This window comes from Pleurodeles waltl, chromosome 4_1, assembly GCF_031143425.1.
Source record: "Pleurodeles waltl isolate 20211129_DDA chromosome 4_1, aPleWal1.hap1.20221129, whole genome shotgun sequence".
Lineage (NCBI taxonomy): Eukaryota > Metazoa > Chordata > Amphibia > Caudata > Salamandridae > Pleurodeles > Pleurodeles waltl.
The window spans coordinates 387,857,398-387,884,338 of NC_090442.1; the positions used below are offsets into that span (position 1 = coordinate 387,857,398).

General features: G+C 46.3%; 1 long non-coding RNA gene across 1 annotated transcript in view; it reads left to right on the forward strand.

Moving 5' to 3' along the window:
- Positions 1-26,941, forward strand: part of LOC138288519 (uncharacterized) — a 68,495-nt gene that overhangs the window by 33,279 nt on the left and 8,275 nt on the right. The window lies entirely within an intron of this gene.

A 26,941-nucleotide genomic window follows, 5' to 3' on the forward strand; every position in this document is an offset into this window, starting at 1 on the left:
GAGTTTTCTTTTCCTGGCAGGAAGACCTGGTGGGAAGGGCCCCGGAACTTAATTAACTTCAAAGAAACCGGCCCTGCCACAAGTCAATGGTAGGTGATGCCATGAGGGCCCTCCTTAGTACCCAGGTTGGGCCCCCCTGTTTTAGCTTAATTTTACCGTTAGTGCTTTATTCATATTTGTACACATTTTATTCATGTCAGAAAGGCTGCTTTTTAACAATGACTTTTCTACACATTTTATCAGTTTACCTTTATTCAAGGGTAACAAGGAACACGCTGCTCATTTAATCAGCCTTTGCACGGCATGTACTCAGTACTCTTTGTCCAAGGCTTTTGAGCATATCTGTTGCCCGTAAGGCGACAGCTTCTATTGCCAAGACACAGTGTTACATCGGAACTCTGGTCCCAATCTGGCATGGATTACTATATAAACCACACACTGACCCAAGAAGAGGAGAGGGACTTCCTGAGAGGAATGCAATGTGCACGACAGGCAAATTCCTAATACTCTATCCAGATACGCGGATTGGGCTAATTCCTAAGATCGGGCCAAGCAGAAGATTACAACCACTGTGCTCTCAGATATAGATATAGACCCTCATTACGATCCTGGTGATGGGTGATAAAGTGGCGGTAATTACCGCCAAATTATGACCATTGCGGTGATATCTCCAATAGACAGCCAAAGTACCACACCAACTGCCAGGGCAGAAACAACAGCCACCACGACGGTAGCCGCCTACAGCCAGGCGGAAGTGAAAGTTCCGCCCACCATATTAAGACCCTGCAAACCACCACCTTTTCCAGGGGGGTACCAACGCCATCAAAAGCCTGGTGGGAACAGAGCACAGAAGTGAAAGGACTCACTATTGGAGACACAGGGAGGAACCACGCCACAATGGAACCCGAACTGCAAGTCTTTCCGATGATCTTCTACGTTATGCTCTACCTTGAACGCCGACGAAGATGACGACGGTGAGTACAGCCACCTAGCACACAAGGGAGGGTGGGATGAAAACGAGAGTGACACACACAGGTACAACACACACCCCACACACACACACACTATACACACAACCAGCTGCAACACAAAAAGAATTTGACCCTGAAAATTGGCAGAATAAAGCAAGGACAACAGGAATTGATTAAAGTGATTGTAATCAATTCAACATCAAAATTAATAATCCAATTTGGCCATGAAACAGATATGAACACTTGTATAGACAAGGGACACTGTCCAGTCCAAAGTTCAAACGGCCCACATGGACACAGGGCATACACCAAGGGCCAACTCAAAACCTGACCACATCCGGATAGAACACTGCAGAGGCATCAGTTTGCAAATAGGCAGGCACCTCAGGGGGAGGGGGACACCTCATCCGGATGCAGGAACAAGCCCACTGGATCTGGAGGGGGCAACATGCCCATTGCTTTGTCCTGGGGAGTGCAAGGCCACAGTCTCTCAAGTGGGTGAATACTCCGCTGGTTCTTGAGGCGGCAGCCTGCACAGCAGTCCCTGGAGGGTGGACTACATGGCATCTGCTGGCAGTAATTGCTGCATGCTGGTGGGGTTTGTGGGAGGCTCCTGGTCAGCCCCTGCACTCTGTGATGGCTCCATGCTGGTGGTGGTTGTGGGAGGCTCCTGGGCAGCCCCTGCACTTTGTGATGGCTGCATGCTGGTGGTGGTTGGGGGAGGCTCCTCGGCAGTCCCTGCACTCTAGAATGGCTGCATGCTGGTGGTGCTTGGGGAAGGCTCCTGGCCAGCCTCCCCACTCACTGATGGCAGCACATCCACGGCTGGCGGTGGGGGCCCTGTGACAGCTGGTGGTGGTGGCGGTGTTTGCCTGACAGCTTCTACTGGCGTAGAGTTCCTCTTCTCCTCCTGGCAGGGGTGGATGGGCTCTTTCCCTCTCTGCCTGCTGGTGCAGGCTCCTCCCCTTTCTTGCTAGCTGTGCAGGCTCTGTCCCCTTCCTCACAGCTGGTGCCAGACTCTTCCCTTTCATTCCAGGTTGTGCTGCCTCCTTCCCATTCAGTGTTGTTGTTCTATCCCTACCACCATGAGTAGGTTGTGCTACCACTGGCCCGGTGGACTGTTTGACTGAGTTGCTGGGCTGTGTCCTTGCTTCCCTGCCCATCCGTGCAGGATGGGGGGAGGGGTAGGGAAGAGGTCAATCTGGGAAAGGAAAAGCTTTTTAGGGACTTTGGGGTAGAGGAGGGAGGAGTAATGGGAGTGGAAGATGAGGGAGCAGGGGTTGGAAGTGTATGTCTGCTGGATTTGGGTGCAGGTGCATGAGCTGTATGCTGTTTTAAGGTGGATGGCTGTTGGGTATCTGAGTGCTTGTTTTTGTGTCCTTTAGGAGGGGGTGGACAGACACAGTGGGAGAGGACACAGGTGACGCGTGCATGGATGTTGTGGAAGGGTCTGCCAGTGAGGTGTGTGTTCTGCTTGGTGTGGTGATGATGCTGGTAGTGGATATTGTTGTAGTGCATGCAGGTGTGAGTGTGGATGTAACTGGGTGGGAGGTGGAAGAGGAGGAGGAGGAGGGGAAGACACTGGATGTTGTCATGTCTGCAACTGAATGGTATTTGTGTGAGTGCCTGTGGGATGAAGTGTGGTGCCTGTGCCTCCCTTGTGTGTTGTCTTGTGTGCATGCTCGTCTGTCAGTGTGCTTGGGATGGGTTGGGGTTCAGGAGTATGGGACTGGGAAGTGGAAGTTGGTGGGGGGATGGTTGAACTAGGGACAATGGCTGCCATCACAGAGGAGGCCAGAGCCCGAATCGATCTCTGTTGGGCCACCAATCCACTGTGAATGCCCTCCAGGAATCCATTGCATTGCTGCATCTGGGCTAACAGCCCCTGGATGGCATTCACAATGGTTGATTGCCCTACAGAGATGGATCTCAGGAAGTCAATAGCCTCTTCACTCATGGCAGCAGGGCTCACTGGGGCAGGGCCTGAGGTGCCTGGGGCGAAGGAGAAGTCCACTCTCCTGGGTGAGTGGGCGCAGGCAACTCACTGAGGGGCTACTGGGAGGGTGGTGCTGGTACAGGGTAGTGGCGGCTGTACCTGCAGCTGGGGTGGTCACAGAGGTGTCCACCACAACCAGGGAGCTCCCATTCGAGGAGGTATCAGAGTCTGTGTTGTCCCCTCCAGTCTCCGCCATGGTGCGCCCCCCACCCTCCGTCCCACTGGTTCCCTCAGCATCGGTGGACTCTGCCTCAAGGTTCCCGTGGGATGCAGCTCCCTCTGTCACCGGTGCCTCTGCTCCTCAGCCAGATGATGCTAATGCACATAAGGACAGGATGACAAAACAAGAAAGAGAGGAGAGAGACAAAGGATACACTGGGTCAATGACTGCACCAACAACACCGTTGGCGTACACAGCACCCTCACACACAAGGAACAGGCCTACACACTATGCATTGCACTACCAGTGAAACGGCTAGTCACCAAGGCATGAGGAGGAGTGCACACCGCCAACTGCAGCACACCTTGGATCCTCGCAGCCCTGCCTAGAAGTGGATACTAACAAGCAAGGTAAGCAGTATTTTCCATTCAACCCTTAGCCTCCGGAGGACCTGCGCTGCTATGTCTGGCCTGGCCTAGGGGCACCCACTGACACACAACCACCACCCTGATACCACCCCACCAGCCTTCAGTTGTAATGATAGCCACTGTACTCACCCCCTTGTGGCTGCTGTGTGCCCTCAAGCGCTGACCCCAGCTCAGGGTAGGCCACCACCAGTATGCGGGCCATCAGGGGTGTCAGGGTCCAATGGGCACCCCTTCCTCGTTGGGAGGCCATCCCCAGCTGGGACTCCATGGTCATTTGTGCCCAGCGTCTCAGGTCCTCCCACCGTTTGCGACAGTAGGTGCTCCGCCTGCCATAGACCCCCAGGGTCCGCACCTCCTTTGTGATGGCACGCCATATTCCCTTCTTTTGATGGGCGCTGACCTGCAGAGGCAATACAGAGAGGAGAACACCATTAGACAAACAGTCCAGCCTGTCACACAAATGGCCCACAGTACCTGTTTGCATCACCACTGGCACACAGATAGCCCAGTGCACAACATGTACACGGCCAAGAGGACATCCACCCACCCCCCCTTATAAGATGCCTTCACACACAACTCCATGCATTCATGCCACATGCATCGTGCCCACAGTGTACTCACCTGTTGGTCTGGAGGCCCATACAGCAGTCCATACTGGGGTAGGACCTCATCTATCAGTCGCTCCAGCTCCTCAGAAGTGAAGGTTGGGGCCCATTCCCCAGTCACACGGGCCATGGTAGGTTCCAGACACAGGTCACAGCAGCATATGCAGTGTAGGTCCTCTCCTATGGAAGGTCAGGAAATAAGTGAGAAATGTGAAATAAAATGGCAGTCACGTCTGCGGCGGTGCATACCATCACCACCGGCGTAGATCCCCATTGGCCACTATACCCCATAAAGCCCAATATGAACCAATGAGGAATTGCACGGCGGTTCACGGTCGCCTACCGCCACGGCATACAACGTTGGCGGCATTACCTCACTTCCACCTGTCCCTCCACACAGGACAGGCGTTCTCCATTTCAGGTCGGGTGAGTAGGCGTATCGATAATTTATGCATCACAGGATAAATAGGCACATACTTTTTAAATGACACTGTCCCAACAATGTTTGCATGATGTGGACTGCTGTTGTGGTATAGTTGTTCAAATTGTGACAGCCTACTCACAATTGTGTCCCTTAGATACCTACCTCTGCGGATGAATAGGAGATAGAGACATACCCCCATGTAAAGACCCCTGGTGGACTTGGCTACACTGGAGGACAGGCACATTATACTCACCTATAGACTGGACAGGGCCACAATCATAGAGCTGTGTGCCCTTTTGGAACCTGACCTGATCTCATCTATCCGTCATCCCACTGGGATCCCCCCTCTTGTGCAGGTTCTATCAGTGCCCCATTTCCTGGCAACTAGTTATGTCCAAGTGACAGTAGGCTTGGCAGCAGGAATGTCACAGCCAATGTTCTCAATCGCGCTAGCAAGAGTCTTGTCTGCCCTGATCAAACACATGTGCAGCTACATTGCTTTCCCCCAGGTGGAGGATTTAGCCTATGTGAAGGACAGGTTTTATGCAATGGGACATATCCCCAATATAATTGGAGCGATTGACGGAACACATATTGCATTTGTCCTCCAACCCCCCAGAAAAATGAACTAGTGTTCAGGAATCGTAGGAGTTTCCACTCCATGAATGTGCAGATGGGGTGCCTGGTGGACCAGTACATCTCCATATCAATGCTAAGTATCCTGGGTCGGTGCATGATGCCTTTGTCCTAAGGAATAGCAGAATCCCAAATGTGATGGCCCAACTACAGAGGCACAGGGTGTGGCTAATAGGTAAGCCCTGGTTCCCCCCCAGTATATTTTGTGTATGCCTATGCTGCTGGCCATATAGGATAGTGTGTGGCTAAATGTTGTCCCTCAATATTTGCAGGTGACTCTGGTTACCCAAACCTATCATGGCTGCTGACCCCTTTGAGGAATGCCACGACAAGGGCAGATGAACATTATAAAGAGGCACATGGGCGAACCAGAGGGATCATTGAAAGGACATTTGGCCCTCTGAAGGCCAGGTTCAGGTGCCACCATCTGACAGTCGGGTACCTGTGCTACTCACCCAAGAAGGTCTGCCAGATAGTAGTGGCATGCTGCATGTTGCACAACCTGGCCCTCAGACGGCATGTACCTTTTCTGCAGAAGGAGGAGACTGGAGATGCCCCTGTGGCAGAAGTGGACCCTTGAGGACAGTGAGGATGAGGAGGCAGAGGATGAGGATGTGGACAACAGAACATTGATGATATGTCAGTATTTTCAATGACACACAGGTGAGACAGTGCTACTTCACATTTCTATGACTATTGTTGTATTCTGTGTAGCACTGGCATGCTGGCATGACCCACTTCTTTCCCCTACTTACTGTTACCTATGGATATTCATTTTACAGATGTTGATGATATGACAACATTGTCCTCATGTGAACAGCCAGCTACAGGTCATTAATTTGATGCTCATACTATGTACAGTTCATTTGCAATGGTTGTAGCTGTTTCAATCAATACAAATTTGCAATACATGAAATACTAGTAGTCGAATATTATCCAAGGGTGTTTATTGTTGTGCTAAGATATAGAGGGGAAAGTGCAATTGAATGGGGTGATGATGGCGGAAAGTCCAGGGTATTGTTCCAGTCTGTTTTTAGCACAGGTGCATTGTCCATGGGGACATAGGAAGGGGAGCAATGGCAGTTCAAGGTGGACAATGTGACAGAGTAGGACACAAGGAGACAATCAGGAGAGTCTAATTTCCTGGCAGTGATCTTGGCAAGTGTCTCTGGCTTCTGTCTGTTTCGCAGGGAACGTTTGCGGGGTGGTTCACCTTATGCAGGGGGAGGGATGCTGCTGGTCTGTTGGTCCTGTGGCAGGGCCTCGTGGCCACTAGCAGCAGCGGAAGTGGGGGGCTCTTCAGATGACTGGCTAGTGGCAGGGGCCCGCTGGTGAGCTGTTGCCTCCCTCATGAAGTTGGCCATGTCTGCCAGCACCCCTCCTATGGAGATCAGGGTGTAGTTGAATGCCTGCAGGTCCTCCCTGATCACCTGATACTGTCCCTCCTGCAGCCGCCTGTTCTCCTGCACATTGTCTAGGATCTGGCCCATCGTGTCCTGGGAATGTTGGTAGGCTCCCAGGATCTTGGAGAGTGCCTCCTGGAGAGTCAGTTCCCTGCTCCTGTCCTCCCCCTGGTGCACAGCAGTCCTCCCAGTGTCCCTGTTGGCCTGTGGCTCTGTCCCCTGAATGGTGTGCCCACTGCCACTGACCCCAGGTCCCTGATTGTCTTGTGGGCGAGATGTGGCCTGGGGTCCCTGTACAGGTGGGCACACTGCTGATTGACGTGTCCTGGGGACAGAGGTGTGGGTACTCTGGGTGGGTGCTGTGGTGTTGGTTCCTGATGGGGGAGGCTCTGTGGTGGTCTGTGAGTGGGTTTGGGTGGCCGGCTGTCCAGTGGTCCCTGATGGGCCAGGTAGATCATCCAGATCCAGAAGTCCAGAGTTACTGTCATGACTGTGGGCCTCTTCTGTTGGGGGACTGGATAGTGGTGGCACCTCCTCTCCAGCAACATTGGCTGGGGTTCCTGTGGAGATGTAAATGATGTATTATGCTTCAAGTGTCTAACATTTGTACTTCCCCTATATGGTTGTTGTTCCCATCCCGCTTTTGCTTGTGTATGTTGGTGTGTTGTGGTTATGTTAGTTTCCCTATGCTTTGCATGCTTTAGTGATGAGTGTCCATGCAGGGCTGGGAGGGGTGTCCATTCATTGGTACAGCATGCAGGGCCTGGCTTTGGGATTTGTGAGATGTGAGATGTGATGGTGGAGTGTGTGGGATGTGGTGGAGTGATTGGAGTGAGGGTGAGGGTGTGTGATTGCATGTAGGTATGGGGGTGATAATTGTTAAAAGTTGACTTACCAGTGTCCAGTCCTCTGCCAACTCTGGCTAGTCCCTCAGGATGCAGTATTGCCAGTACCTGATCCTCCCATGCTGTGAGTTGTGGGGGAGGAGGTGGGGGTCCACCGCCAGTACTCTATGGCGAGCTGGTGGCTTGCTGCTATGGAACGTACCTTTCCCCGTAGGTCGTTCCATCTCTTCCTGATGTCTTCCCTTGTTCTTGGGTGCTGTCCCACGGCGTTCACCCTGTCTACGATTCTCCGCCATAGCTCCATCTTCCTTGCTATTGATATTTGCTGCACCTGTGCTCCAAAGAGCTGTGGCTCTAACCTGACAATTTCCTCCACCATGACCCTTAACTCCTCCTCAGTGAAACAGGAGAGCCTTTATGGTGCCATGGTTGTTGTGTGATGTGTGAAGGTGAGGTTGTGTTAGATAATGTGGTGGGGTGTGTGATGTGGAGTGTGAGAGGGGTGTATGGGTGTCAGTGGTGTGTGTGTCTAGTTGTCTCTGTACTCTTCATCTCTGTCTCCTGGTGGCAATGGTTGTTGGTAAAGGGTTGTGGGTAATGTGGGTTTGTGTTTTATAGTGGTGTGGGTGGAGGGTGTGGTGTGTGTATGAGTGTCAGATGTGTGTATTTGGTATTGGCCAATGTAGTGTTGTTTTGCATGTGAGTTTCCATTCTGAGTATGGCTGTATGTACCGGTAATGGTTTACCGCCATTGAATGTCAACTGTGGTGATTTGTGGGTCATAATGTGATGGGCATTGGTCTGTTGACGTAACGGTGTGGGTTTTGAGACCGCCACTTTATCACCGACCTTTGGTCTGGTGGATTTGTGTGCGTGGCTGTATTCTGTCAGATTGGTGAGTGTGTGTCATAATATGGTGAACAGATATTCACCAGCGTGACGGTAAGTTGGCGGACGTCAGCGCAGCGGTAAGCGGGATTTGCCCCCAATGTCATAATGAGGGCCATAGTGTTAGGTAGGAATCTCTAAAATTTCTAGATCATCTAGAACCACATACATCAAGATGGTGTTGTTCATCCTCTTTACTGTGATTGTAATGTTGATTACCTTGCTTTGTTACATCTGCCTAATTATCACAACACATGTTTGTTATAACAAATTGTAATTGTTTCAATAAATGTATTGAAAACTTATTTTGCATCTTGTGTCTCCCCTTGACATGCATGAGTACTTGAGCAAAAATAGTGCCATATAAGTGTCATGTTCAGGTCATGTTTAGGTTGCCATAATCATCTTTTACCCTGGGTGTTAGACCTGGCATCCTTGCCGTGGTTTCCCCTGTCTTTTTGCCTCCACTTCCTTTAGTTTTTTACTGTGTGCTGAATTTCATTTTTGCTGGTTTTGGTACTCTGGGCACTTTACCGCTGCTGGGCAGTGCTAAAGTGCAAGTGCTCTCTATTTAAATTGAGATTATGAATGGTTATCCCTGATTGGCATATTTGATTTACTAGTAAGTCCCTAGTAAAGTGCACGAGAGGTGTCCAGGACCTGTACACCAAATGCTAATAGTGGGCCTGCAGCACTGATTGTGCCACTCACATGAGTAGCCCTATAAACATGTCTCAGAGCTGCCACTGCAGTGTCTGTGTGGAAAGTTCGGAACTGTCAGTTCGACCGGGCAAGTGCGCCCACTTGCTAGGCCTAAATCTTCCCTTTTACTACAAATAAGTCACCCCTAAGGTAGACCCTAGGTAGCCCCATGGGCAGGGTGCAGTGCATTTAAAAGGTAGGATGTGTACTGGTGTGTTTTTCATGTCCTTTTAGTTACGCAGCCAAATTAGTTTTTCACTATTGCAAAGCCTACCTATCCCATAGGTTAACGTAAGGATTGCCCTTAAATACCTTTTAAGTGTAATTTCCCAGAGGGAGCAGATAGAGATATGGAGTCTGGGGTCTCTGAACTCACAATTTTAAAATACATCTTTTGGCAAAGTTGGTTGTTAGATTGTGAGTTTGAAAATGCCACTTTTAGAAAGTGAGCATTTTCTAGGCATTTTCTTGCTTAATCATTCTGTGCCTCGACTTGACTGCTGAATCCACGTCTGGGTCAGACTGACAGTTGGGCTGTTTGTGAATTCACTCTAGACAGAGACACAAAGGAACTGAGGGGTGTCCTTCATATCCTGATGGGTTTTTCTGGTCTAGAGTGGAAGGGAGGAGTTGACACCTGCATTTGAAAGGGCTGTGCCTGGCCTCACACAATACAGCCTCCGACACCCTTAGAATGTGGCTATTGGACTGCCGAACCCACCATTTTAGAACACTTGTGGATCAAGAGGAAGCTCTAACAAGAAGACCTGAAGAGCTTTGAGAAGGATTATTGCTGCTTTGCTGTGTGTGCTTTGCTGGGTTGGCCTGCAGTTGCTGCTTCTGCCTTAGAGAGGACATAGACTGGACTGGACTGCTGTGTATCCTGCTTGTGAAGATCCTCCAAGGGCTTGGACTGAGCTTGCCTCCTGTTAAGAAGTCTCAGGGACATCAAAGACTTCATGTGCTAGCACCCCCACTCTCTTGCTGAGCCCCCTGATTTTCCAAGTGGTATTACTCCAGTCTCTAGGCACTTGGAAGGAGAAGCTGGTAAAACCTGAGTGAAAATCCATGCACTGAAGCCGTTTGGCAGAAAAATGAACACAGCACCCACCTTGCGGCTGTAAAATCTATGCAACTCCTGCCTCTCGGCTGTAGACATCGACACATCGCCAGCGCAGCACAACTTCATTGTTAACCGTGCATCTGGATTTTCCATGCATCTTCCCTGGGCACCAAAACTTTAACATCACTGCATGAACCCGAGGCTGCCTGTCCAGGCTGTTTCTTTAGTATCCCTGACCTACACTTCTGGCACCTTAACGGATTCAATGACTTCAAAAGAAACACTGTCAAGCGTAAAATGCTTTGGGGAAGGTGGCAGAGCTCAAATAGATACTGGCACATCCTCATGCAATATACATGTTGGGCTATCAACGTGTCGGAATACATGTTGTAGGAAATTAATCGACCAAGGATGCAGTTGTTACTGCAACTCTGACTACGATGACTTGTTCTCATGCAAGAGTGGATGATGAAATATTGGCTACCCTGACTACTTCGGCTGATTCACCCCTTTTCCTAAAGCACATCCAGCAAAATAAATGCCCAGAACATAGCTTAAGTAATAATATCAGGGGGTGGTGATCATGTTATCCCCAATCAATAGACTAGAACTAATCAGAGCAGCCCATGCGGGTGTTTCTTTTGCCCATGCTGGTGTGGTGGCCACTATTTCACTATTACAAAAAGGCTACTGGTGGCATAGTCTATACAAACAGACAAAGAAGTATGTACCTAGCTGTGACATCTGCCAGAAAATTAAAGGCTCCACCATTAAATGCCCTCCGCTGACACCCGTCTTAGTGTCTAACAAACCTATGTTGTGTGTGTACCTGGATTGTGTTTTAAACTCTGGTGGTGCATACAAATACATTCTACTAGCAGTAGAATGTTGTTCCAGTTTCCGTTGGGTGTGGCCACAACAATTGGCTGTCACTCACATTGTTATTAAAGATTTGCAAGTCTTCATTGTGACATATGCAGTTGCTGTATTCCATTCAGACCAGGGCCCTGCTTCTGCCTCTAAGACTTACAGTGATAGCCTGAGAATATTGGGTGTAGCAGTGCATTATTCTTCCTCCATCACCCTGAGGGAAATTCAATAGAGGAAATGAAAAACTGAGACTTAAAGTAATCCTTAACAGCTAGAGTAATAGGTTCAGGTTGTAGTTGGATCCATCACCTATATGGGGTCCAAAGAACATTAGATAATCTGCCTAGAAGATCTTTGGGAGACCCTACGCCATACGAGGTTCTGTTTGGCATTCCATTAATATAGCAGCTCTGGGATGAATTTTCTAGCACAGACGCCACAACTTTGGGAATGAGGGATTCACCAAATTCTACAGGCTGGATTCCTAAAGTTGGGGATCTGGCTTGTGAAAAGATTGCTGTGAAAAAGGAGTTCAGCCCATCAGTCAGATCATGAAATGCAAGGTGTCAGAACTGTGATTATAACACAGCATGCTGGTTCTAAAAACATATGCTTTGTCTCTATTGATCAAATAAAGTTGCATCATGTGGCTGATCCTGCACAGTAGACCTTGAGGATTCCTGGGTAGTCCCCTTTACCCTCTCACTACTTTACAGGAGATACCTCTTCAAGTATTAAACAATGCTGACATTGTTTACCCTAGGCTAAGGAGGGCAGAGATGTTGTTGATTCCAGTTACCAGTACACACACAAGAAATGTGTCAGACATAAATCTACAATCCTCTACTACATTGCAAACCAAAAGAGTTGTTTCTGATGAACCACTATTAGAGGCATCCGGTTCTCTTTCGCCTGCACTGGCTCCTGCTTTTGCCCAGATTGCTTCTGGACACTTTGTCGACATAGACAACTTTTCTTCATCTTCAACCACCACTTCTGTTCATGGTATTCATAAGCTTTTCAACTGGTGTAAATGAACATATCTGATCAGTCCATGGTCCTACCTGTGGATAACACTGGCATTGCTTGCTCTCTTCTTGTGGATTGGATTTCTGATTGTCTTCTTTTTGCTTGTACATGGGCATTATCTTCCTGAATGTTCTGCTGTTGACCTGGTAAATGAGGTATTAAAGCCTTACCTGTCTTCCAACACAGTGCAAAGAGACTTTTCCCTTGTGAACATTTCACATATTCCAGTTCCTGATGGGATTGTTTTGGATAAAGTTCCATATGATATATTTGGAGCTACTGAAACTGTTTAAATTCCAAATGTTTTCAAAGTTTCTGTGCACATTATCATGCCTGGTGTTGTGTCTGATGACTGGGATATAAGAACAGTTGATTCAATACTCTCTGAGTGTGAATATTATACTGTATTTGAAAGTAAAGATATGTACATGAACTTTACAAACTATGTTGAAATGATCTGTTACCATTATTATGGGCATCGTTACCTACACATGTATAGGTTTTAATTACACATGACAGGAACATTGTCCAACTCCACCACTGAGGATTTCCAAAACAGCTATAGACAAATTCACATATTTTTTCTGGGCATGATGCTACTGACCCTGAGTGCTAGAATTTAAATTGTCAACAACAAAAGCAAAGAAATTTTGCTCACTGATGCTAAATTAATTTAATCTAATACACTTGTTTCCCAATTAGCTATACAGTGTCAGGAATCCCCAACGTGCCTCCTGCATTATCTGTCAGCATCCCCAGGGATTAGGGTTAAATCATATCTCTGTTCTTGGTTAAACCTTCATGTTTCTAAGTAACCATAATGTGCTGTGTTACACAATTGGTTTTATCAATGCTTGTTTTACCAATGCTTGTTTGCTAATGTGAGCAGGTGTAGACATGTGCTTCTAATTGGGTATGGTGACTCATCCACATGTGGAAACTCAACTGCTTTCCTGATTGGCTATAAATAGCAGAGTGAAGCATTCCTCCCTGCTTGGCTTTCTTTTGCTTCCTGATCTCAGCATCTGAATTGGCAGTCCAGCCCCTGCTGTCATCCTCGTATTCAGGACTTTTGAGGCACTTCTTTTTTCGTTCCTGTACCAGCTGACACCAGGCATTCCTCCAGCACTCTGGAAAAGACTGCAGCTAAGTGGCAAGTATTCTCCAGGGAGTTTGTTCTTTGAGCGCCGCGCTTTCCTAGAACAGCTGGTGTATTTCAGACCTCGTATTTTGGCAGAGTGCTTATCTTGAAGAGACAAATGCATTTCTGAACATTCTACATTATTATTGCAGTTACTTGCCTAAATGTGCCTCAGGAAATCTGCTTTAGCTCAAGTACTACAAAAAGTGACAGTGCAATTTTAAAAGAGCATTTACGTGACTTTTCTTTCTCTAATAGCATAACGCTTGGATTTATAATGTGTCATTCATGCCTGTGTTTCAGGTTTGAGGAATTTGCTTTTGAAGAGTTTTTCACACACACAGTGAAACCAAACCAAACTGTGCCATGCAGAAAAGTTATACGTGATATAAGTAATGCTCTTGTCTGTCTTGCTTGTGCATGATAAGTGCAACCACAGTTCTAATTGTAGTGTGCAACAGTGAATCTCTGTGAAGCCAGCCCTAGTCTCGCAGTAATTATTGTAATGGTACTCAGTTTGGGTTTTTGGTAATGTAGAGTTAGTAATTGTGCCAACAGTTATTATTATCCAAGAAAAGTGCTGAAGCATCCCGGTATTCTTCTACCGCTCCCGTGCCCATATCAGAAAGAGAGATTCAGTTTCAAGGAAGTTGAATGCACTAACTCTACTATCACTCTGTCAACAACGACCTCCCCCCCCGAAGATACAGGGTGTCTGGCTGGACTGGCAAGGCGTGTCAGTGTTTTGTCTCTTTCTCTTCCACTCCCCCTTTCCTTTTGGGACACCTGCCGGGGTTTCTGGGTCCACCAGGAAGTGGCGAGAGGTGTTCTGGGAGGTCGGGCAGCATATCATCGCCCCTGCAGACATCCTGCTTTTCAGGTGAGTGGCCCCATCTCGACATACAGGGCTATGAATAGAAGCCATAGATGCCTTATTCAAAGCATGTTTAATACCATTGCAAATTACTTTTCTGAACGATACGGTTCAACAGACAACTTATCTTGGTCTAGCAAAACGTACATTTCTGAATGTGCCCACTATTCCCTTAATTGCAATGTTTGAAAATTGCCAAAATATTGTGAATTTTACAGAACAGCTCAATGGTATGGTTAAGAATAGCACATTTAATTTGACACTTTCAGGTCCCAACGGGTGGTTATTGTCGCCAGTGGACACAAATGGCTGTCATGCACATTTTATTAACTCTACACAGGGTTTTAAAGCAAGCAGACTGGACCCTCATTATGTCAATACAGAACATGCAGGCATAGTCACCACATGTAGCGTAGGCAAATTATGTCTGCCTTTGTTGCAACACTCCACTTTGACAACTGTTAAATAACACCTCTCAATTCTCTCCAAGGACATAGATCTGTAAGATTTCTTGTTAGGCCCTATGATACCACGCTCAAAAAGGTTCTTGTATGCAATATACAATGAAGTACGGACGCTTTCTCAAGCGGAAACTACTGCTCGTTTAGGCAAATACTGTAGATCAGGCATACCTAAAGAAGACATTAGCCATTGTTGATTGTTCACTCGCATTTACACATTAAACAATATTGTGTCATTTGCAATAGACGTTATACAAAATGACATGTCACTTTTACAACATAGAGAGTCAGTTTCAGTCCACTATGCAGTTGAGTTGGACTTTGCAAGCTCTAAAATTAAACTGCATGCCATGGAAGCATGTAAACTTGAAATAAATATTTGCACCATTTAACCTAACATGCAAGCAACAGATAATGGTAAAGAAGGATGCCTCATACACCATGTTGAACATAGAAAAGCTTGAAAAGTTGCCTTTCACTGTGGTTAAAACACTGTCGTCAGTGTGGTTAGTACATGGAGTGATATCCCTGCCAAAAATCGACCTTCCAATTCACTTCATGATTAAAACGTTTTCCGGTAGGCAAGTTTGAAAGATTAGGGAAAGTTTTATTCATGAAGTGTTGGAAATACCTTTTGATTACAAATGTATGAGTGAGGAAAAGCAAGTTTTTCTTAGTGGTAGCGACTGTGAAACCTCTGTAAGCCATTCAATGATTTCTAAACAGGTGTTATTGCATGGTATATGTAATGCATCAGTGGTTCCCGTCCCCTTGATTCGCCCAGTGTTTCAGTTACTTGATGCTGAGTGATCAAGGCTGTAGTGGGATGCGAGCATTTGCCCCACATGTGATTTTTGTTTCTCAAATAGTGAACTGCTGTGGAAATGTGTTATGTCCTCCCACATATGAGATTAAAGTACCAAGTTTGTGGCCTCACATTGCGACTTTCAATGTAAACTTCTATAAGCTGAGCAGGGTGAAAGCACTATTGTTTCAAAAACACGAGGAACTTACATCAGCCTGGGAAACCTATGACCCACAAGTAGTGAGGTCATCAACGGAGATACAAACCCTTTTAAACACTAATTTTCCCAGGCACTTTGGTGAACCTATGAGTCACATTTGCCATGCTTCAAACACCCTGGGTTGTATACTTTTTTAAGGCAATCAGGTCACAGTTTATAAGTATATCCAAGGCTGTCTTTGGAGCCATTCACTCACTATTTTCAAGTGTTTTTGAAAGCATACCACTAGTATTAGCTTTAATTGGTGTTACCTTGCTGTTGCTCTTTTTGCTCCACAATGGATGTCCCATCTCAAAGCCAAACAGTGACGGAACTACCACTGATGCAACTGTGTCATGATCGTAGGATGCATCACTGTTGGAGGAAGTGAACAAAGACTGGTTACAGGCCTTTCAGCCACTATTCTGCTGTGTGCAGCCTGTTTTCCATTGCTTGTCGTGCCCTTTCAAGAGTGCACTGGAAGTGTGCCTTGTTCAACGACAGGTACGTTCGACAGACATGAATCTGCTGATGTACCCATTGATGATTAATTCCCGGAGTTGTCCTATTTGAATACAGTTGCTTCGTGACTCCTTTTATGAGACATCTTCAATGGACAAGTATGCTAAGGCTCCAGGACTCCTTTCTTTAAGTGTGGCACAGAGCACAGAGCGCTGCATCCTCAGCTGTAGCTGAGACCTTGGATCATGTGTGTTCCTTTGACATTTTGGAAGAGGCTTTGGTGTAATATCGTCTGCGGAAGCAGGATTCCTCTTGGACTCCATTTTCACTGATGTTTTTGATTACCTTATGCTAAACTACAATGACTTTTAATTTGGTCCTGTTTTAAAAAAAATTAGTTCAAATTGGCCACCTTTGTTTGGCATGCTTTGCTTGTCGGTGTGGACATTTTTTGAAATTTTAGTGTTTATTATTATCCTTTTTAGACGTTTATAGAATCTGAACTCTATTACTGGCAAGGAGAGGGTGTCATGAGGATTGTTTTAGGTACCCTGGCTGGGCACCCCTGCTTTAGCTTGATTTTACATCTTGTGATTTATTCACATTGTATATATGTTTTATTCAGTAACACGCTACTCATTTAATTGAACTACATATAATCAGTACTCTTTGTCAAAGGCTAAGGAGCACAGGACACAATATGTTAACTTGAGTTGCATGTAAGGAGCCAGCTGCTGTCACCAAGACACAGCATTACATCAGACCTGTGGTGCCAATGTGGCATGAGTTATTATATAAACTACACACTGACCCAAGGAGGGTAGAGAGCACTCCGTTCATGATCATCCTGGGACTCGCACTGTGTGTCAAGCAGTTTGGCTGGTGCTGATCTTCCAGCTTCCTGAGAGGTTTGCCATCTACGGTAAAGACCAATTCCTGGTACTCTATCCAGGTATGGAGCTGGGACCAATTCCTTAGATCGGGCCAGGAAGAGTTTCACAACCACAATGCTCTCAGATACAGCGTTAGGTAGAAGTCTCTAGAATTTCTAGAACCACATACATCATGATGGGGTTGTTCATCTCTTTACCATGATTGTAATGCTGATTACCTTGCTTATTTTCATCATCCTAATTAATGCAGCTTTTTATACTAGATTGCAATTGTTGAAAACGTATTTTGTCTCTCCTTGGCATGCATGAGCAAATGAGCAAAAGAAGTACGATATGTTGCCTTGGCTTCCCTGGGGAGTTGGAGTGTCATGTTCAGGGTGCCATAATCATCTTTTAACCCGGTGGGTCTGGAGGTTCGGGTGAGGCACTGTGAACTAGCCAAGAGTTAGGCAGGTAGCTACTGATGGTGTGCGTTGCACTCAGTCTCCCACACTCGGCAGTGCTGTCATCCTAAACACTCAGTCCTATTACCAAAGTAGGAACTGCATTACAGGGACACCTGGAAAGACTCAACCTTTTAGAAAGTTGCCATTTTCTTTCTTTAACCATCTAGTGCCTTTTGCCTGTCTCTGGCTACACGTCTGGGTTGGTCACAGTTGGGCTCTTGTGCATTCCCTCTAGGCAGCCACACACATAGGGAGCTTAGATGTGATTGATGGGGTCATCCACATCCTAAAGACCCATTCTAGGCAGGATGGGAGGCAGGAGCTGACATTACCAACTGAATTTGACCGTTTTCTGAAACAACACAAAAGTCTTTGGGGGTCATTACGACCCTGGCGGAAGGCGGAGAACCGGCGGTAAGACCGCCAACAGGCTGGCGGTCTTACCTTGTGGAATTATGACCATGGCGGTAACCGCCATGATCATCTGCCGGTTCTCCGTCCCGCCCGCCAGGGCGGAGACGACCGCCGGGCTGGAGACCTGGGTATCCATGCCCGGCGGACGTCACTATACCGCTGGCGGTATTTTGACACGGCTTACCGCCGTGGATTTCCAGCGGTTTCAACCGCCATGAAATCCATGGCGGTAAGCACTATCAGTGCCAGGGAATTCCTTCCCTGGCACTGATAGGGGTCTCTCCCACCCCTCACCCCCAACCCAACCCCCTCCCCTATCCCCCCAACACCCCTGCCACCCACCAAAGGTGGCAGGGCCCCCCTCCCCACCCCGACCCCCAACATCACATAACTCACACACACCCGACACGCATGCAGGCACCACCAACACACACATGCACACACCCCGACATACATGCCAACATCCACACACACACAGTCATACACGCACACCCACATTCAAACATACACGCACACATCCATACAGACATACCCACAGACATACACGCACTCATTCCCAAACACGCATCACCCCCACAAGCATACACGCACTCACACACCCACTCTACATACGCAGACGCACACCCCCATGCACGCACACAACACCCCCTCACCTCCCTCCCCTAACGGACGATCGACTTACCTGTTCCGTCGATCCTCCGGGAGGGGACGGGAGCCTTGGGGGCAGCTCCGCCGACACCACACCGCCAACAGAACACCGCCACGGCAAATCACAGGACGTGATTCGCTGGGCGGTGTTCTGTTGGCGTGGCGGTGAAGGTGGAACAACCTCCACTTCCCCACCTCCCGCCAGTATGGCTGTTGGCGGCTCTCCGTCCGTAAAGGGACGGAGAGCTGCCAACGGTCATAATAGGCCGAGCGGCAAACCGCCTGCACAGGCGGTCTTCCGCACGGCGGTCCCTCGGCGGTCTTGAAAAAAGACCGCCGAGGTCGTAATGACCCCCTTTGTCTTCCATTACTTTAAAAACACAGATCTTTAATTGACCTAAAAACAACACTTAGGTGGTCATTTTGACCTCGGTGGTCTTTTGAGAAGACCGCCGAGGGACCGCTGTGCTGAAGACCGCCAGTGGTGGCAGTTTTCCGCTCAGCGTATTATGACTGCTGGCAGCTCTCCGTCCTTTTTCGGACGGAGAACCGCCAGCAGCCATACTGTAGTTGGACTACAAAGTCTGTAACAAAAAGTTGACTTTTGCATATGCTACAGCTCCACACAATCATAGCTATTACTTTAACTGAATAGTGGATTTTGCGCTAGAGGTCAATGGATCGACACGACAAAGGATTGAGAAGATGTCATCAATAAGCAATGAAATTATCAACAGTAAATAACGTCTTTAGGGGCATATTTATACTCTGTTTGCGCTGAATTTGCGTTCCCTTTTTTGATGCAAATTCAGTGCAAACCTGACACCATATTTATACTTTGACGCCCGACCCTGCGAATGTCAAAATTCAGCAGTGTGCGTCATTTTCTGGATTCGTGAAACCGCCTTGCGTTAATGACATGCAAGGTAGGCGTTACCGCCCCAAAAATTACTTTAAGGCATGTGCTCCTTATTTATACTCCCGCGTTATTTTGACGCACAGGGAGGGGGCCTTAAAAAATGCCGCCCAGCCTGATTTTAACGACTGGGTGGCAGGCATTAAGGGACCTGTTGGATCATTTCCATGGTCTCTGACCATGGAAGCAGTCCACAGGTGCCCTTCCCTGCCCCCAGGGATACCCCCTGCCACCCTACCCCACTCCTGGAGGACACTCATGGATGGGGGGATCCATCCTGGGTAAGTACAGGTAAGTAGAGGTAAGTATTTTTTTATTTTTTTATTAAGTGTCATAGGGGGGCCTAACTTGGGCCCCCCTACATGCCACTGTGCCCAATGACCTTGCCTGGGTGACAGAAGTCCCCTGGGCATGGCCATTGGGCAGGGGGGCATGACTCCTGTCTTTCCTAAGACAGGAGTCATTTCAATGGGGGTTGTGCGTCAAACAATGGTGCAAGTCCGGTTAGAGCCATGATTTTTTACTCTAACTTGACTTGCACCATTTTTTGACACACGACCCCCATTCTTCCCTTCGCCTGCGTTGCCCGTTTAGAGTAATTTTTTTTACTCTAACCAGGCTGCAGAGCCGGCTAACGTCAATCCATAGATAAGGCACCTGGCGCATTGGAATGGTGTTAGCCAGCCGTAACTTTTTTGACGCAAACCAGCGCTGACGCTGGTTTGCGTCAAAAAGTATAAATATGGGCCTTAGAATTCTGAACCTTAGACAATGACCACATCAGTTTATTAAAAAGTGTTATAAATTTATTTCCCTAAATTAACAATCCTAGTGTCACGAAGATAACTCTCAAACACAAGTGATAGGCATACAAAATGAATAGTTGCTGATTAGAACGTCTTATATATCTAAGTTTAATCAAAGCAATCAAGCAAATAATCTCCAGTATCATAACACTAATCAATATCACAAGAATGGTAATAGCGGTAAAGTATACATTAGCACAAACAATCAAAGAGTGTCAACATGTATTTTGAGCATTTGAAAGTTAATTCCCTCACTAATCACAAATTAGCATTAACATGTTGTACTTCACGTAAAAGAATTTAGAAACACAAATTTAGAAAAACATACTATCTCGGGTTATTATAAAACATCATTTTTGATATGCGGCATTTAAACCATATGTTGCAGCTGGTACCTGCAAAGCAAAAGAGACACATATAACAATACAGTTTCATACATTACCCGTAGAACAAGAACATGCGGTCTACTTCAGCAAAAGGACACCATCAGGTATAACTTCAGAAAATTGAGCCTTGCAACCGCTAAACCCACACTGCTGATTTTCCTTCTCTCCTAAAATCTGTCATGGAGTCTGACCCCAGAAAGTCCTACCCAGCTTGTTATACTAATCTTCTCAAAGTTTATGATTGGTCAGTACATGGGGTGGCTTACGATTCAACCAATAGTTTCCCTAACTGATATCCTAAAATGCTATAACATCGACGTCAACCAGGACATTTTCACAACAGTAACTTTTCCTCTTCCGTCTCATCTGTGGCCCCATTGTTCCATCTCGTCTAAACTTCTCTTCTCAGTAAGAAACTTCTTAAAATGTAGCATCTACTTTCATCCTCAAGGAAGAAACCACGTATTAGTGACAATTTCCAATAATAGAACATTCACCTTATACAAGAACTATTAAACTTGGCCTTGTAAGACGTAGCGCAGCAGCCCACTAGGGGTAGCTGTGTACGCATCTATTAAGCCATTTAACACACACTTTTATGTAAGCATTGAACCATGGCAAATAACAACAACTTTAGTTAGAATTTTGCTTAGCTAAAGAACAGTAATGAATTTATGGCAACCGTTTTCAAAAGTCACCCATTTTTGCATGTTAATTCGCTATACGGTTAACATTAAATTATTAATGAAACATATTAGAATAATTCACACTCTCACACATAATCCTTCACACAGACGTATTTAGCTAAGTAGTTCCTGTGATGAATCCCACCTTCTGAGGGTTTGAGACTGAATTCTACGATGTCTTACAGGTCTCATTGTAGCCAAGATTGCAGGATGCATTTTAGTGGCATTAGAGGATGTGGAACTGGAATTTGCTGTTGAACATGTGTAACCCTTCCTGTCAATGAGCAGCCATGTATTCCTCAATTAATTCATCAATCATGGAGCCTATGTGATTCGGTTCCTGCAGCAAGGTGTTACTGTTGGACTACTCCCTTCCTAAAGGGTCATCCTTCAAACATTTGGATATCAGCTTCCTGTTTTCTGAACCCGTTTTTGATGGCTTTACCACTGCTAATCAGTACTAAAGTGTTTGCGCTCTGTCCTTAAATCATGGTAAGATTGGCTTATACCAAATCGACATACATATTTAATTTACTTGTAAGTCAATAGTAAACTGGCACTACCTGTGCTCAGGGCCTATAAATTAAACACTACTAGAGGGCCTACATGACTGATTGTGCCATAAACTTAAGTAGTCCTTTCAAACATGTCTCAGGCCTCCCATTGCAACCTGTGTGTGCAGTTTTAAACTGCCATTTTGACCTGGCTAAATAAACTTTTTGCCATGCCCAAACCTTATTTTTTAATACATATGAGTCACCCCTAGAATAGGACCTAAACAGTCCACCAGGCAGGGTGCAGTATATCTGAAAAGTAAGACATGTACTTTTACCTTTTACATGTCCTGATTGTGAAGAAATCTTACATTTCTTTTTCACTACTGCAAAGCCTACCTTTTCCATATTATTACATTGGAAGTACATTGTTACATTTAATAAGCAATATTTTCAAAATGGGAGCGGATACACAGATCATGTTCGGTGTCTTTGGAATTATAATGAAAAATCCTCTCTCATGGTGAATTTGGATTTTAAATTACAGTTTTGAAGATACCAACTATAGAAAGTTGGCATTTTACTGCTTTAGCCATTTAGGCCCTCATTCTAACCGCCATCCGCCATGCGGTAACCGCCATATGGCTGCTCCGCGGTCAAAAGACCGCTGGGGCCATTTCAACTTTCCCGCTGGGCCGGCGGGCGCTAGCCAAGTTAGCGCCCGCCGGCCCAGCGGGAAAGGGGCCTGCAACACTGAAGCCGGCTCCGAATGGAGCCGGCGGTGTTGCAGGTGTGCGACTGGTGCAGTAGCACCCGTCGCGCTTTTCACTGTCTGCTACGCAGACAGTGAAAAGCAGGCTGGGGCCCTGTTAGGGGGCCCCTGGACACCCGTTCCCGCCATCCTGTTCCTGGCGGTAAAAACCGCCAGAAACAGGGTGGCGGGAAGGGGGTCAGAATCCCCATGGCGGATTTGGGCAACCGGGGGAAATCCGGCGGGAAACCGCTGGACTCGGTTTTCTGACCGCGGCTTTACCGCCGTGGTCAGAATGGCCCAGGAAGCACCGCCAGCCTGTTAGCGGTGCTTCCGTCACCCGCGGCCCTGGCGGTCTATGACCGCCAGGGTCGGAATGAGTGCCATAGTGCCTACAGTCTGTCTCTGGGTCACATGACTGGGTGTAGCTGACAGTTGTGCTTTGTGTATTTCTCTTAGATAGCCAAATACAATAGAGAGCTGAGGTGTGTCAGGATGGGAGGGAGGAGCTGGGCACAACCTTATTTATACTTGAATAGGGCTGTGTCCTGCCTCCACACAAAGCACTGCATATCCCCTGTAGTTAGTCTGGAGCAATGGCAGGGAAGGGAGGATGCCTGGGGACTTCAAAGGGAATTCTAGAAGCCTATCCTACCTTTCAGAGGGAGGACACAGGTATAAATGTTGTACCTCAGACACCAATTCTTCAGTACACTTCTGAACCTGTGGATACTCTTCCAGGAAGAGGCACTGCTAAGCTGGTGAAAGGACTGCTGTTCTGAAGGACTGCTGCTTTGTTGTGCTGATCTGCTGCCTACTTCCCTCTTACCTGGGTGAGAAGAATTGGAACTGCAAAGCTGAATCCAGGACTCCAGAGTGACACCCAAAGGTTAGTTGGCTGGCCTTGTAATCAGATGCCTCAGGGACATAACAGGCTTTGAGCTATCTTGAACTATGCACCTAGACTCTGCCAGCTGTGAGTTCTGCCCTCCCAAGTGGTGCCACCCCAGCCCTGAAACCTTTGACGTGGGCCTGAAGGAGCCTTGCCAAGCCAAGCTGTGGTCTCCATTGGAACCAACGGGAAGTGATGCAAAGCCCGTCACAGCCTGCCTGCACAGCTGCCAGCCTCTTGGAAATTGATGCAGAGTGACACAAAGCCCTACAAAGCCTGGCTGCCCAGCTGCCAGTTACGTCAGAACTGACACCAAGTGTTGCAAAGCCCATCAGGCTTCATCACACAGTTCACTGGAACTGACGCAAAGCAACACCAAGCTCAGCAAAGCGTCACTGAACAGCCTCCTTAGAACTGACACTGGACAACCTGAAGCCCCACAAAGCAACAGCACGAATGACTGCCCATCAGGATTTAAGGTACTCTGGGGCATATTTATGAGAAAGTGGTGTATCAGTGCAGATGCACTACTTCTGTTACTTTGCCCTTGCCCCACCTAACAACACCAGGGTTGCACCGCATTTACAATACAGAGCATCATGACAGTCATTACCACAACAGCATCAGACTTTGTGACACTGTTGTGGCACTTTGCTGCACTAGCATCAGAAATATTGACGCTAGTGCAGCAAAGCACAGGGAGACCCATTGACTTTAATGGGTGCGTCATATTAATGCCTGCCTTGGGGAGGCATTAAAAATTATGGAAAATATGGTGCAGTGAAATCTAGTATATTTCACTATGCCATTTTTTTGGGCCTCCCTGTGTTGAATCACCCACCTTGCATACAAAATGCCTGGCGCAGGTATAATATGGCGCAAGGGGTTGCAAAGTGCAGCAATGCATGCATTGCTTCACTGAAAATCTGGCAGGGGAGAAAGACCACCTTAGCGTCATAAAAAATGATGGTAAAGTGGAGCAAGGGGCTTCTAAATTTGCCCCTTTGTTCACATGGCCTAAATTGCTCCACGCTCTATTGTGGTTGGCCTGAACTTGTGACTTTGTCCCAGTTCAGTGTGACTAGATAACCACACTTAGCACTTTGTGCTTTTGCTACTATTTTCACTACAATCTTTACAAACCCATGTCTCTGGTTTTAATAATTGGAGTTTTGCCATTTGGGTAGCTTTTATTTATTAGAATTTACTCTATTATTCTAAATAGGTGTGAGATTTCTCTTGTGTTGTATTTTTACTTTGTTACTGTTTAAAGTGCTGCACTTTACAGATTACCACTAAGTTAAGCTTGACTAGTCCATGTCAGACGACCAGAGGGCTGAGCACAGGTTAATTTGGGGTTTGCTTGTGCCTCAGTCTGATAAGTAATATGGTTGTTGCCTGAATAGTGTCCCACCACCTTCAACCAGTAACCCAATTTCTTACAATTACAAATTGCCTATAAGTCTATGTATAATTGACTGTATTGTACCCAGTTGTGATACCTGTGTAAATAGTTGACAACTCTATCTGATGTCCCATCTGACACTCTGCCTGCTATGGTGAGTGCTACAGAGGCCGTGTCAGCCACTGATTGTTGATTCTGACTGGGGTGAAGCTAAATCATTCTATAAATCAGTACTGAGATTTCTGTGTAATACTAGAAGGGAATATATGGTAGTTGTCAGAAAACAGAAAGTTAAGCGATTCTTTTATTTTTGTCCACCTTCTCTTTTTCTTTCTAGTGGATATAGCTATCATTGAAATCCCCAATTTTCTGAATATCCTTTCCAAGGTCAATCAGCTATTCAGATAAGGGATGAGCTAAGGGTCAGAGAGATTCCTTGTCAACTACGTACAGTTCTGGTAGCAACAATCCTGATATGTCGGTAACAGGGAAGATGTTGGAGGAGAGATGCATCGTCAAACCTATATGTGTTGTAGTCATGGATTTTCTATAGAGTTTCCAAGCTTCTTCTGGCTTTCAACATCTTCATTTCTCCATTGATAAGAGATAGGAAGTAGCAACAAATTCAGATAAAGAGAGTGTTTGGCTTACTAATGAAAAAGGCAACATTGTTCCAGTTTCTCTGAAAAAGCAATTTTCTCTTCTTAGTCCTTAAGCCAATGGGAAACAATGATCCAATTTTCCATTTCAAATGAGCACACTATTGAGGATATTCTGTGACACATAAGATGGAAAAGCTACACTCAATCATGTCAATGATGTCAGCTGGAGAAGTCATGAGTGTGGTAGATCAATAGGATGTCTTCTTACAAAGTCCAAACATATCAGCCCATCAACAGCATCTGTGTTTTGCTTGAGATGAAAAATATTTCCCCGTCAGGTTTACCACCATGAAATATAGTCAATAGTGTATTGAAGTTAATCAGGGCTCTCTTGGAATTGATAATGGCAAAGGTGATTTTCTTAATTGAAGAAATCATAAATTACTGTATTACTCTATGTACCTCTTTGCAAAAAAACACTATTGGTTTATACTTTATTTGTCAGTATAGAGGAGTCATGGGCTTTTATGTGTTTACTTTGTAATAGGCATGGCTGCGCTTCAATCCCTTCATCAGTAATGTACTTTCTTATTGCACCCAAACTCTCTTAAGCTTACTGTGCTGACTACAGTCATACACTCAATCCATATGTTTCCTAGGTGGTGGCTGTCTGTTGATTATCTAGCCCAAGGAAAGTAATTCTGTTCACCACTTTTGATGGTTAGGACCACTGTTGTCAGCAAGTGCAGTTGGGGGGCTATGCTGGAAGAAGATTCGACTGAAAGTCATTTAGCTTCAATAGAAGGAAGAAGATCAACAAATGAGGTGAAGTTGGAGTCGATCTTCAGAGCTCTGAAGGAATTCATTCACAGTGTAAGAGAGATTTGGTGTAAACAGACAGCTTATTGGCCATGAGCTGTGCAAATTACTTAGAAAATACTAAGCAGAGTCCAGGAACATCTGGCGCAACAGCTGTGACTATGTGTATGCTTCACAAGTGATTTCTTGTCCCAAGTGCTCATTCTGTCTGAAGAGGCCTTGTGTCAAATCTTCCAAAGTATCAGTGAAACTGTGACTGTGCCTGTTTGTTTTGCGGGGAACATTTTTCTTGCAGCCTTTAGCTTAATACATGGGCTTTTTAGTTTTTGAGGGGACATTGTGCTTTCTCCTCAATCTCCCTTCTTGGTCTTTGATTTTGCATTTCCTCCTTACCATTAATGTAAAATATTCTCTCTAAGAAAAGGACAGAAGGGGTGATGTGTTGATAGTTGTAATGGTAATATCCTACCAGACAATGGTGCCCTGCTTTAATCTTTTACGTTGTTGGTCAGTAGCTCCAGAGTGGGTTCCACCAGTTTTTCCTCATTGCTATGGTGCCTTCTGATCCGGTGCTAGGCAAATATCTAATTTCTGTTCTTACTCTGTAAACTCAATGACTTGATTTGCCCCACAAGAGATTCCAATGGCATAGCAACAATCAAGGTAATAAGTGACTCCTAGAAGGTATCCTTTGTTCTTGGCATTGTTACAAGATTGAAGCATGTCCAATAGACTTTATGCACGTTATTCAAAACTGCATTTTGCAATACGTTTAGTAGCACTACAGTAATACTACTCACTGCAAAATTCAATTTACATAC